Genomic DNA, 12,978 nt, shown 5'->3' with positions numbered 1-12,978 from the left:
GAGAGGGAGGAGGAGATTTTAAATTCTCAAAGACACAGAGAGAGGGGGGGCAGGCTTTTTGCGGGACGGAAAGAAGCGGCAGTGGCTCTCTCACGGGGCCAATTTCAATTGGGGAGAGCTGCGTCTGGGAATATGGGAAGCGAGGAGAAATTCTTTCACTGTCCTGAAGTCCTTTATTGAGCTTTGGTGCTGATGTGTGGTGGCGGCTGCCAACTATGGATACTGTTATCTGCGGTACATCCAGCCCTGTGCGACTGAAGAAGCAGTCGTAGTAGGCACACCTACATGGGATTGAGTCAAATGGAGCTTCCGCCAGAGTATTATTTATTATTATTATTTATTGAATATACATACCAAGGAGGTCTCAGTATACATGCGCAGGACTGTGCTCGCATCTTCATTCGCTTGTTTTTAAATACTGTAAGTGTTATGCTGCACCTGGAAGCATTTGGGGCACCTGAGGCGAAGCACAAAATGACACACACACACACCTTGCCGGGGAAGAAGGGGCGAGTGAAGATCTACATCAGGGACAAGCGGGGTGAGCATAAAGTTCTGCATTGGGTTCTGCAGCCTCCGTGGATCCTGCTGCTGAAATCTCTTCGCTCATCTTGCCTCATGGGTGGGCTTGCTCATGGGTGTAGTCAGGGGGGCGCAGAGGGGCAACTGCCCCCCCAATCAAGTAAATAAATAAAAATATATAACTTGCTGACCAATTGCATTGCAGATAATTCGGTTCTGCCCCCCCCCCGACATAGAGCCTGCCCCCCTAAAATAAATCCTGGCTACACCCATGGACCTGCCCTGTCTAGAACTGTCAGTGTTTAAGCTCTAGGTTGCCAAGGTTATGATTTATTTATCATTTATTTATACTTACTTACTGACAGGACCCCTATACCTTCAAGGATCAGTTATATCAGCTGCTGGACCTTTTCTTACTCTTCCATTTCCATACCTTGTGCCATTGCTGTTTGGGGTGTGTGGGGGGGAATGGCACAAACCCATCCGGAAATTGTGCACTTTGATCTTAAGGATGTGAGGGCAGCTTTTCATTATCTACCGAAAGGACATTCTTATGGAAGTGAAGACTGATGGTTAAAAGCAATTTGATTTAAACCTAGTCCCTTGCCAAGGAAGAAAGGTCCCATTGAATCCAGCAGGGTTTGCTTCTGTATATAAGGTGTGCTGTGATGAGGAAGGAATATTGTCTAGTTGCTCAAAATACTGAGTATAAAAATAAATTCTCAACTATATTAAAATAGGGTGTTAATGTTTATATTCCAAATAATTGTTCTGATTTTTCAAAATAAACAACAGTGGTGGTCACTGACGTTCTAGAGTAGATCTGACTTTTGTAACTTGGTTATTTCTGCCACAGGTGAAAAATCCCCATCTAAATAATATTTAAGTTATAGAAAGGAAGATGTGGCTCTACAGTACTTCCAAAAGGGGCCTAATATCTTTACCCAGAAGTCTTAGTTCAATAGGATTCTCTTCCTGGACAGCATGCTTTCGTTTCCTTGTTTGCACCTTTCAATCCAGTAATTAGACACAGAATCTATCAAAAGCCTTCTATTATTAAAACAATCATTTTCTGCCTCGGATGCCTTTCATTTTGGGAGTTTGCTAATACCCAATTTCCCTGATTACGGGAGCCTTGGTAATGCACTAATGAGTCATTTTCCTCAGCAAGAATAGTAAAATACATTTCCCAAATGATATGGCTACAGCTGCTGTAAGAATAGTACCTTGTATGTTGTAACTGAATAGTTCTCTAGGTTATGGGAAATAAATTGTGTACTGTATTAAAAATAACTTTGAAGTAAAGTAGCTTCTTTAGAAATATCTAAGGAGCAAAATAGTAGTACAGACGTTTTGTAGGTAGCTTTGGGAAATGGCCAACTGATGTGGAAACAGAAATCTGATGGTAATATCTAATAGCAGGTGGCTTGATACAAATGGATGCCTAAAAGGCACCAGCACTAGCACATATTGCCACTTCCATTTGGGTAACACAATGGTAATACAACCACACTTCTGCTCTTCAAAGTGATGAAACCCAGCAAGGTGATGAGGGGGGGTATATAAATAATAAAATCTACTACTACTACTACACAGAAGGGGACAGATAGTTATTAGACCACTGAGCATGCCCAGGACTGTCATCTGGAGTGTTCAGCTTCCAAGAACAAATGAAATGGAGACCAGAGTTCTGTACATATATTCCAAATAAAAATAGAGGCAGAATGGATCCAAAACTTCTGATCAAATTCAGTCCTCTGCCTGCCAGAAGACATAATCGTGCATCCTTATCCCACACAGCCCCATGAAACCAGACAAAAAGTGCCATGCTCAGGGTGGGTACACCCCAAAAGCTGCCTGTAGCATAATTAGCTTCAAATAGTTTAAGCACTTTCTTTAGTTCTATATTCATCTTGACACATGCAAATTTAGCTCTATGTGTATGCAGTTTAAATGAATGATTTAATACACATTTCAAATTTTATAATACATTTAAATTTTTACACTGCAGCAGTAAAAGTTCAGATTTAATTAAAGGAATTTTCTGTGCATAGTTTCATCTTAACTTGATATGTATTCAAATCTCCATTGTCCAGTTTTCTCCCTTGGTCAATTCCAGTTGCTATGGCAAGGCAGCAATCTTCAAAACATTTATATAAAGGTTTTCAAATGTTGTTTATTTGAAGAAGCAGCGAGACTGGGATTTTTCAGCTGCCCCATCTGCTGGAAGTGACATGCAACTATTTTTCACTTGCCATCATTAAAGCTGGTTAAAAGTACAGTACAGTATTACAAAGGAAATTCTAGGAGACATTTGAAATATTTGTTTATCTTTTATTGAAACAGAGAAGCACAGTGCTTGCCTTCTCTTCCTGAATCCATCTCAGATTGCTGTAGCTTCACTGAACTCTAGCAATGAGCAGGGCCAGTATGGAGTTTAGAGATGTGACTTGTGCAATGAACACGGTGGGCACATATTGGACTGAATAACTTTTTAGTTATTACTATTGTTATTAATACAGTGGTACCTCTACTTACGAATTTAATGCGTTCCGAACGCACATTCGTAAGTCAAAAAAAATTGTAAGTTGAATCCCATAGGAATGCATTGGGAGAAACCTATCTAAAAATTCATAAGTAGAAAAAATTCTATCTAAACTGCATGCAAGATGGCGGGCGGAGCTCCATTCGTAAGTAGAAACATTTGTAAGTAGAGTTATTCGTAAGTAGAGGTTCCACTGTATTATATTGTTCTGGGGGTGACTACAGTGGCTATTGATATCTATGTAGAACTCCCATCAGCACAAACCTGTTTAGAAATGAAATAAGATTACTCTTTCTTATTCCAGTTAATTTTATTCAGGCAACTGTCTTCCCTGCAGATATCAACAGGAAATTATCCCAATCCAAAGCTCCAAAAATGTTCCAATGTACACACTGAATGTATGTGGCTTTGCTATTAATTAAATGAAGAAGTCAGGCCCCTCAAATGGCAGATATAGGAAATGGCAGATATAGGAAAGTATGTACTTAGAAATAGAGGGACTCTGCACATCTGTTCTAGAACAATGGTAGAAAAGGAGAGAGTTTTGTTACTCTTTAAAAATATTCTGAGTTTGATGCAGTTTTATAATATGTTATGGGCGTGTGTTTTAATGATTTATTTATTTATTTGGACTAGTGTATGTATATGTTAACATTTTATGATATGATTCTTTTTTGTTATTTATGGCCTATTTTTAAAAACCATTGTATTCATGTTGTACGTTGCTTTTGTTCATGGCTCCTGATGGAGGAATGTTTTACTCCGAACTGTTTAGCGTTTTTCATTAGAGCTCACCATTACCTGTTCTCCTTTTTTCATTTTGTTCATTTGAGGTGCTTTCTTTCCCCTTTTCTTGTTCTACCCATGAAGCAACAAGCTGGGAGGAGCACAGAGAGAAGACATGCCATGGTGCAGGCATCCCCAAACTGCAGCCCTCCAGATGTTTTGGCCTACAACTCCCATGATCCCTAGCTAACAGGACCAGTGGTCGGGGAAGATGGGAATTGTAGTCCAAAACATCTGGAGGGCCAAAGTTTGGGGATGCCTGCCATGGTGCATCTGCTGCAGCACCGGATGCCTTAATCTGCCCTAGCTGCAACAAAACATGCCTCTCCCGTATTGGTCTCTACAGCCACAGCAGGTGCTGTAACTCTCCAACCGTTTGAATTCCTACTCAGCTGAAAAGCTACTGGGGCACCTTGGGCTGGTCACTATCTCTTGCTCAGGCATCCCCAAACTTTGGCCCTCCAGATGTTTTGGCCTACAACTCCCATGATCCCTAGCTAACAGGACCAGTGGTTGGGGAAGATGGGAATTGTAGTCCAAGACATCTGGAGGGCCAAAGTTTGGGGATGCCTGCTCTTGCTCATTGCTCTTAAGGATGTATTCCCATACAATTTTTTTTTGGGAATGCCCACTAAACTCAAAAAACTTTTTAAAAAGTTAATATGCTTATGACCAGCCTGCACTTTTATTGGGTGTGTGTGATATAAGAAATTATCAAAAGTAATGAAACAATAGGACAGATGAGTTGGCAAAACTGCCCTGTATCAAATGAGATATAATAATGTATAATAATGTGTGATCAGCCCTCCATGTTCCAAATTCGGCTGTGCTATTTTATGGCAGCCATTCTATGGTGTTTCTATGTTTTTCCCAAAACAATGGCTCTTATTTCCAAGCCAGTGTGTTTAGGACGAGGGTATCATAAATTAAAAGTGCTAAAACCATTGTAAGTTACGAGAAGGAATTACATTGTAATACTTGAAACGTGTGTAAGGCTGCAAGTTCATTGCAAAATAATAATAATTGATCAGGTGTATTTTTGCCAGCGGAGAAGCGGCCCTGGTTTCCAGTGAGATCTTGTGGAAATCTTAGGGGTGGGGGGTGGGTTTCATCAGAAGCTGATGTCACCAGACAACACAGATAATGGAGTTTGTGGGGTGGCACAGTGACTGCAGTAGAATGGGGCAGTGCATTCCTGTTTCACCTCTAAACCTTCACTCCTAATTTAGACAGAGAGAAATCAGTATGCCATAAGCATACTGATGACACCATGATCCAAATCCCTGGAAGATAGCTCCCAACCATTTTATATCTATTACTGTGTATCTATGCTATTTCAGTGTCTACTAAATAGCATAGGAGACAGAATGGAAGTCTGCAATACCCTACAGACCAAAAGCCATGGGATCAACTAACAGAAGGACACAGCAGTCAATGATATTGAAAGCCACTGATATTGAGAAGCAGCGGCGAGGTCACACTCCCCATCCTTCTGTGGATAAAGGTAATCAACCAGGGTGACCAAGGTTGTTTTTGTGATTAAGACCAACTTTTACTTACTGATTATGGTCACTTTGTTTCAATATCTGTGCTGAGTTTCAATTTAACTATTACAGTTACTGTACTTACTACTTGTTGCAATGGAGCATAAGCAGCTGGTTTTTAAAAGCTGGGTTAGTAGGGTGGTTTATTTGTGTCAAGCAACCTGATGCACACGAAAGCTCATACCTATGACAAACTTAGTTGGTCTCTAAGGTGCTACTGGAAAGATTTTTTATTTTTATTTTGACTGCGTCAGACCAACACGGCTACCTACCTGTAAATTTTAATATTTGACCCAGCTGTTTTGGGTCTATAACTCCCATCATCCCTAGCTAACAGGACCAGTGGTTAGGGATGATGGGAATTGTAGTCCCAAAACAGTTGGAGGGCCAAGTTTGGCCATCACTGGTGTAGGGTTTACTTCTAAGCCTTTTCTTCTCCCAAAGATGTCTCACAAGGCAGTGGAGGTTTAAGATCAGAGTTTTCCTTCTCCTAGATGGGATAGCTTCCTATGTTGACAAGACCCACCTGCCCCTCACTTCCCTCTACAGCATGCGCCAAAACCGCATTCTTGACCATTAGACCCACTATTGGTCTCATCTGCTCAATCTGCCAGAGCCTGTCTTTGTATGCAGGGGAAGTCCCTAACTTACCGAGGGTTTGAGACCCCTCGGCTGCCATTACCTGGTTTAGCTGGCCAATTGAAGCCATTCCCAGGGTGTGCTTGCAGTCTCATGCTTTTTAGGAGCCACAGCTAAGAGCTGAGTGTAGTAAAAACCAGAATTTCAGCATTTGTTTAGTCGTTTAGTCGTGTCCGACTCTTCGTGACCCCATGGACCATAGCACGCCAGGCACTCCTGTCTTGCACTGCCTCCCGCAGTTTGGTCAAACTCATAATTTCAGCATAATTTTTACATAAACATTAAACCAGTCAAAATGGAATTTAACAATTAATATACTAATTAAATATATTTAAAATATGTATCCAAGGAAATATAAACACCATTAAAAGTTGTTTTTTTAATAGAGCTGAGTGCAGGGTGGGGGCCAGAGATAGACGAACTACCACAGGAGGAGCATGACATGTCCCCCACCTGAGGTACTACCCCTCCCCTAACACTCCATATTATTAAAAAAATTCCTTCAGTAGCACCTTAAAGACCAACTAAGTTTATATTTTGGTATGAGCTTTCGTGTGCATGCACGTGTGTATCTGAAGAAGTGTGCATGCACACGAAAGCTCATACCAAAATATAAACTTAGTTGGTCTTTAAGGTGCTACTGAAGGAATTTTTTTATTTTGCTTCGACTCAGACCAACACGGCTACCTACCTGTAACTCCATATTATTATTGTTGTTGTTGTTGTTGTTTGTTAAATTTGTACACTGCCTTTCATTCAAATATAACTGGGCAATTCACAACATAAAAATACAAAATAAGAACACAAAATACATAATAAAACAAAACAAACCATAGACCCTGCTCCCACAAACACATTTTAAAGGATGTAGAATGTTAATCAGCCAGAGGCCTGGTTAATGAGAAACATTTTTGCCTGGTGCTTAAAAATATATAATGTAGGCACACTGGTTGAGTCTCCCTGGGAAGAGCATTCCACAAGCCGGAAGCCACTGTGTTGCCACCCTCTAGACCTCTTGTGGAGGAGGAACATGAAGAAGGGCTTCAGCTGCTGATCTCAGGGTCCGAGTAGGTTTCTATGGAGCGAATCAGTCCTTGAGGTATTGTGGTCCCGAGCCGTTTTATAGGCTTTATAGGTCAAATCCAGCACTTTGAATTGGGGCCAAAAACTAGTTGTCAGCCTGTGGAATCGGGCGAGGATCAATGTAATATGTCCAAACCATCATGCTCTGGTGAGCAACCTGGCTGCTGAATTCTGCACCAGCTGAAGGTTCCAAACTGTCTTCAGGGGCAGCCCTACATATAACACATTGCAGTAATCTAACCTAGAGGTGACCAGAGCATAGACACCAGCAGTTAGGCTATTCCTGTGCAACTAGGCGCACAGCTGGGACACCAGCTGAAGACACTGATGGAAGACACTGCGCACCACATGAGCCTCAAGGGACAACAAGGGATCCAGAAGTATCCCCGAGCTACATACCTGCTCCTTCAGAGACTAAATACTGCTAACTTCCTTAAGCTGCAGTCCCGCACTTACCTGCGACTAAATCCCATGGAACTCAACGGGGCCCAATCTGCACCGCATGAGATCTCATGCATTGGCCACCGTGCACAAAAAAGAATGCGGGGCTGCGAGCGAGACCTCCAGGCATGCACGATTGCAAACAGCAGGGTCAGGCTCGAGGGTGCTTTGCGGAGTGCATCCGAAGTTTCATGCCTCTGTGGCTCCTTCCCAATTTATTTAGGCGACCGTGGAATCCGCCGGCGCGCTGTGCCTCGGGAGGCGGGAAAGAGTTGCCCCCACGCACCCCGCAGTCTCTGGGACGGCTGTTCCGTGTTGCTATCCCCCCTTTCACCTCCTCTCTCCGTCTCCCAACCCCAGCGCCACTTCCTTCCCGGTGTCTGCAGGGGTCGCTCCTGCCTCACTTTGGCTCCGGCCTCTCCCTGCCGCTCGGTGGCGGGGTCCGTCCGAGAGAAGCAGCCGCCGGAGACGAGTTGGCGCCATTTTGAAGCCGACGAGTGGGGAGGGGGGAGAGACGCACCGCGGCGAGCTGCGGAAGGGAGGGAGGGAGGCGGGCGCGCGGCGATTGGCTGCGGTGCCGAGCGGCGGCGGCAGCGGCGGCTCCCCGAGCCTAGCGCGGCGGGGCCAGAGAGAGCGGAGCGGACGAGCTCGCTCTGCCTCGTCTTACCCGCTTCACGAGAAGCAGCGGCGGCCCCTGGGAAGGTAAGCGCAGCGCCCTCTTTCTCTAGGCGGGGAGGAAGCCCGTTTCGCGCCACCGCCGGCCCTTCGGCGATTGAGGCAGGCGGCAAACCGAGGAGGCGATTGGGGCTGGGGGTGGGGAAGGGGACTGCTTGCCCCCCATGGCTCTTCTTCCAGCTCCCCCCCCCGGTGCCGCCATCCCTCCTTCGCCTCGGCCGTTCTCTGCATATTGAACTTGCCGCCCTTTCCTCCGTGGGGCGATTGTGGGTCTGTGTGTGTGTGGTTTTTTGGGGGGGGGGTGGCGGGAGGATGAGCAGTGTGGTGGCGGGTGACCTTGTCTGCTGAGGAGCCTTCCACATCCCGCTTTAATGGACACATTTTATTTTTATTTTTTTCCGCCTGCCCTTCCCCCGCCCCATTCTTCCCCTGCCCGGGTCCCCCTTTCCACAATCCTTGTCTCTGGGAGAGAGACAGCAGCTGCAGGCGGCAGAAGGCTTTTGCACCTCAAATGTGGCGCGGCTGCCCTTTCCCCACCCGCCCCAATAGAGCCGCTTTTTCCTTGCAAGACTTGAGCGGCTCCTAGAGCCCCGGAGCAGCCTTGTGCTTTGGCTTCACTAGTTGGCCTAGTCCCCCCACCTCCTCCTCCTCGCAGAGGCACCCTGCCCCAGCTCAGCCCCTTCCTGCTGCCATTGGCTGGGGCCTGGTAAGGATGGCGGTGGAGGGAAGGGGGAAAAGGGACTCCAGGCTCATTCCCCCACCTCCTTTTATGCTCTCTTAACTTGCCGTGCATTGGAGGCGTGTCGCTTTCTCTCTCTTTCTCTCTCTCTCCCTCCTTTACGGAGGAAGTGGAGTGGGCGCTGCTTGCCTCGAATATAACATGTCCAAATCGTGCTAGTTTGCCTTCCACTCGTTGATTCATATATTGAATAGAGGCCTCTCGCACTTTTTCCTTCTGCCAGTGAGTTGCCATCGTTGTGATAGGTCGCTCTCGGATAGCCTTTACTTTTTGAAAGAGAGTTTCTCTGATCCACGGATCCCGAACCTGAAATTTCAGCCTTGCAATGTAGTAAATAAAGATGCTTCTCTCTCTGCAGCTCTGCTCCTTTCATGGTTGATGGAGAAAAAACAGATCAGGGGTGGGCATAGCCTCAGATCAACAAGATGGCTAGTACAGCTCCTGCAGTGATATACTGTACATATATATATATATTACTGTTAAAAGTAAAGGAATTCGCAGGTGCACGATATTTTCACTTTGCAATGATTTCTTGTGGAGACCTATAACTGCAGTGTGAAGTATGTCTTGCATGGTCATGTTGTTCATTAACTTGGATTTAATGCGTTTTTGGTTCTAGGTGTGTTAATAATATTTTGTCAAACGCTACAATGGGTAGTTCTGTTTGCTATTGCATTGTGAGGGATAGTGTTAGCCCTGTGCAGATGTCTGCCGAAAAGGTTCTGGTAGTTTGGTTTTCCTTCTTGAGTAGATTGTGCCTTATACACAGAGAGTGGGCTCTGTACATATGCAATCTAGGACTTGTGTTTTGTACACACACCGGCATTGTGCATAAGGTACAGTCTACACGTGGAACTCAGGGGTGGAGCTTATTGCAGCAATCCCACTTTGCATGTGTTCGGTGTACTATTCTGAACGGGTGTAATGTCTTTAAATAGTATTCATTGGCAGCTAGCTGTGAAATCTATTACTTCAGGAAAAACGTAAATCCCATGCTTAAGTATTTGAGGCTGACTATTCAAATTCATATGCAGTATTGGTATCTTTTAATTAAGAAACAATTCCAAAATGTTTCTTTTTTTCATTATTTTAAATTGGTCATAAATCTGTATATAGTAGACTTGCAAATAGTGAACTGCCTGGTGATCTTTGTCTAGTAACCACTTTCTGAAATCACGCTTTGATGATGATAATAATAATTTATTATTTGTACCCTGCCCATCTGGCTGGGTCTCCCCAGCCACTCTAGGCAGCTTCCAACAAAGATTAAAAATACATTAAAATGTCACACATTTAAAAATTCCCTAAACAGGGTTGCTTTCAGATGTCTTCTAAATGTCAGGTACCGTAGTTGTTTATTTCTTTGATATCTGATGAGAGGGCGTTCCACAAGGCGGGTGCCACTACCAAGAAGGCCCTCTGCCTGGTTCCCTGTAGTTTTGCTTCTCGCAGTGAGGGAACCCCCAGAAGGCCCTCGGCGCTGTACCTCAGTGTCCAGGCAGAACGATGGGGTTGGAGACGCTCCTTCACTACCTTTCTTCCCCTCCACTACCTAGTTGGGGTGTGTGGATATGGCAAATATGATTACTGTATAGCAATGATTGTTGTATTTACCTAGCAGGAAGAATGAAGGGGACTCATAGGTGGAACTTCTTATTTGTGTGCTGTGCTGAGTGTCCATACTGTCACTAGGAAGTTTGTGAATGAAGCTGTCCTTCATTCCCCCCTGAGAGGGGGAAAACCTTGGTTGTGGTTCTTAGTTGTGGTATGTTCTCCTTAGGAAGTTAACTTGTTGCCTACTTCAAATGTCCCCTTAGGAAAGGCAACTCTCTTTTAATTCTCCCATACCTTTTAACTGCTTTTATGTACTGCTTTTACTGTTAGGGGCAAGGGAGGAATGTAGTTAGAGGGAGTGACTGTATTGGACTTCACTGTTTGCAAGGTCACATACTGTACAGTCTACTACAGAATCAAAATGCTGGAGATCGTTTCAATGGATACTTTTCTTGTTAGTGCCAGGTAATAATGTAATCAGCTTGCATCCTTAAGTCAATGTAAATGTTTACATTTGTAAGAGTTGTAGCACTATCTAAGGCTGTAATTACACACTCACTTATTGGAAGTAACCATAAGAAGTAAATGGGGCTTCTGAGTAGACATGTCTAGGATTGGACTGTACAGTAGTACCTCGGGTTACGAACGCGATCCGTTCCGGATCGCAGTTCGTAACCCGAAAAGGTTGTAAACTGAAGCACCATTTTGCACATGCACAAAGCGCGCACGCCGTGCATGCGCATGCGCGGAACGTACGTGCGCCGAAAAATACTTTCGGGTTTGCAGAGTACGTAACCCGAATTGTTCGCAACCCGAGGTGGTCGTAACCCGAGGTACGACTGTAAATTCCTGAATACTGTGTAAATGTAGAAAATTCACCTATGGAGAGTCTTGCCATGAATTGAGTAGTGTGTCCTGTTAAAGAGATTCAAGCTAAAATAAGAAATCCTTTCCTGCTGAAGCTTTTAAGAATAATGTTCAGAATACAGTGGTACCTCTGGATGCGAACGGGATCCATTCCAGAGTCCCGTTCGCAACCAGAGCAGTGCGCAACCTGAAGCGCCGAATCTGCGCATGCTCGCGCGATTCGGCACTTCTGCGCATGCACGAATCGCTGAACCTGGAATGGAAGTAACCCGTTCCGGTACTTCCAGGTTCGGCGCGTTGGTATCCCGTGATGTACGCAACCCGCAGCGAACATAACCAGAGGTATGACTATATCTCTTAGTGTTCTTAAATGTTTAGGAATAGTGTTGCTTGAGGAATTTGGTTTTTTCTTCTACGGTATTATCTGGCACTTCTTACATTCTTGGAGCACAACCTTGTGCTTCATTGCTTTGCCATTATAAAAGAGTTTCTAATAAAATATAGTTTGGTGGTAGTCTAATATTCAAAATAGAGAAAATATATGACTGAATTTTCAACTGATGGCAAACACATTGGAATATAGCACTTTCAAGAGTTCTTGCCCATTTATTCTATTGAAGAAAACATTGGCAGAATCCAAACAGAGGAGGAAAGTGGATCAGAAAGTGTTCCATGTTGTGTTTGCTATAACCTCACCATTTCTCTAATGATGATAGAGTTCTTGCAATGGCTTAGAGCAGGCATCCCCAAACTTCGGCCCTCCAGATGTTTTGGACTACAATTCCCATCTTCCCCAACCACTGGTCCTATTAGCTAGGGATCATGGGAGTTGTAGGCCAAAATATCTGGAGGGCCGCAGTTTGGGGATGCCTGGCTTAGAGCTCCACATTCCCCATAATAGAGAGTGTAGGATCCATGTAGTAACCTTAGAGACATAGATAGATTTGTGATGGGTAGCATGATTGCATGATGTTACCTTCCTGTCTGGTGTGACTGTTTCCGATATCATAAAATGACTAGTTAGGCTACTAGAGAAGGCTGATTATTTAGTTGGGAAGTCCAGGAAGCCAAATCTAGATTGCTACATGGGTTAAGACCAGATTCTTATAGTGAGACCGGCAAAGCTGTGAAGTCTCAATGCATGAATGTAATGCTGGTGTTAGATTAAATAATTTAAATTATTAAATAACTAGGGATGCTTTGGGGGAGGGAGCATATATAACTCATTTACTGGTGCTCCTTCTAATGTGAAGCTGATCAGGTTAAGGAAACGGGGACAATTTATTTTCTCAAAGCACTGGTGGATAGATAGAAGCTGAAATCAGTACATTCAAACCGAGATCTCAATGTGAAGATTAAATGTAATGTCTGCAAAAATATGTAGAAACAAAGAGTAAAGAAACATAGATGTCTATATCCTGATGATAAGAGAGCCAAAACAGGTGACTTGTAGCACCTGAAACTGAAAGAATACGTAACATAAAAATTATTGAGAGAACCAAGTAAACCTATGTTGACAGTATTGTTGCTCTGCACGTTAAATAAATCAGGAATTGTAAGGTAGGGATGGAGATCCTGCAACT

At 44.1% G+C, this 12,978-nt stretch overlaps 1 protein-coding gene across 1 annotated transcript in view; it reads left to right on the top strand.

Moving 5' to 3' along the window:
- The first annotated feature begins 8,130 nt into the window (after positions 1–8,130).
- The window catches only part of PDS5B (PDS5 cohesin associated factor B), a 67,641-nt gene continuing 62,793 nt past the window's right edge, over positions 8,131–12,978 (top strand). The window contains exon 1 of the mRNA XM_035115198.2: positions 8,131–8,262. The gene's annotated coding sequence lies outside the window, so the exon portion shown is untranslated. The remainder of the gene's footprint in view (positions 8,263–12,978) is intronic.

Source organism: Zootoca vivipara, chromosome 4, assembly GCF_963506605.1.
Source record: "Zootoca vivipara chromosome 4, rZooViv1.1, whole genome shotgun sequence".
NCBI lineage: Eukaryota > Metazoa > Chordata > Lepidosauria > Squamata > Lacertidae > Zootoca > Zootoca vivipara.
Note: the sequence above shows the minus strand (reverse complement) of the source record. Positions and strands in the feature narration are given on the sequence as shown.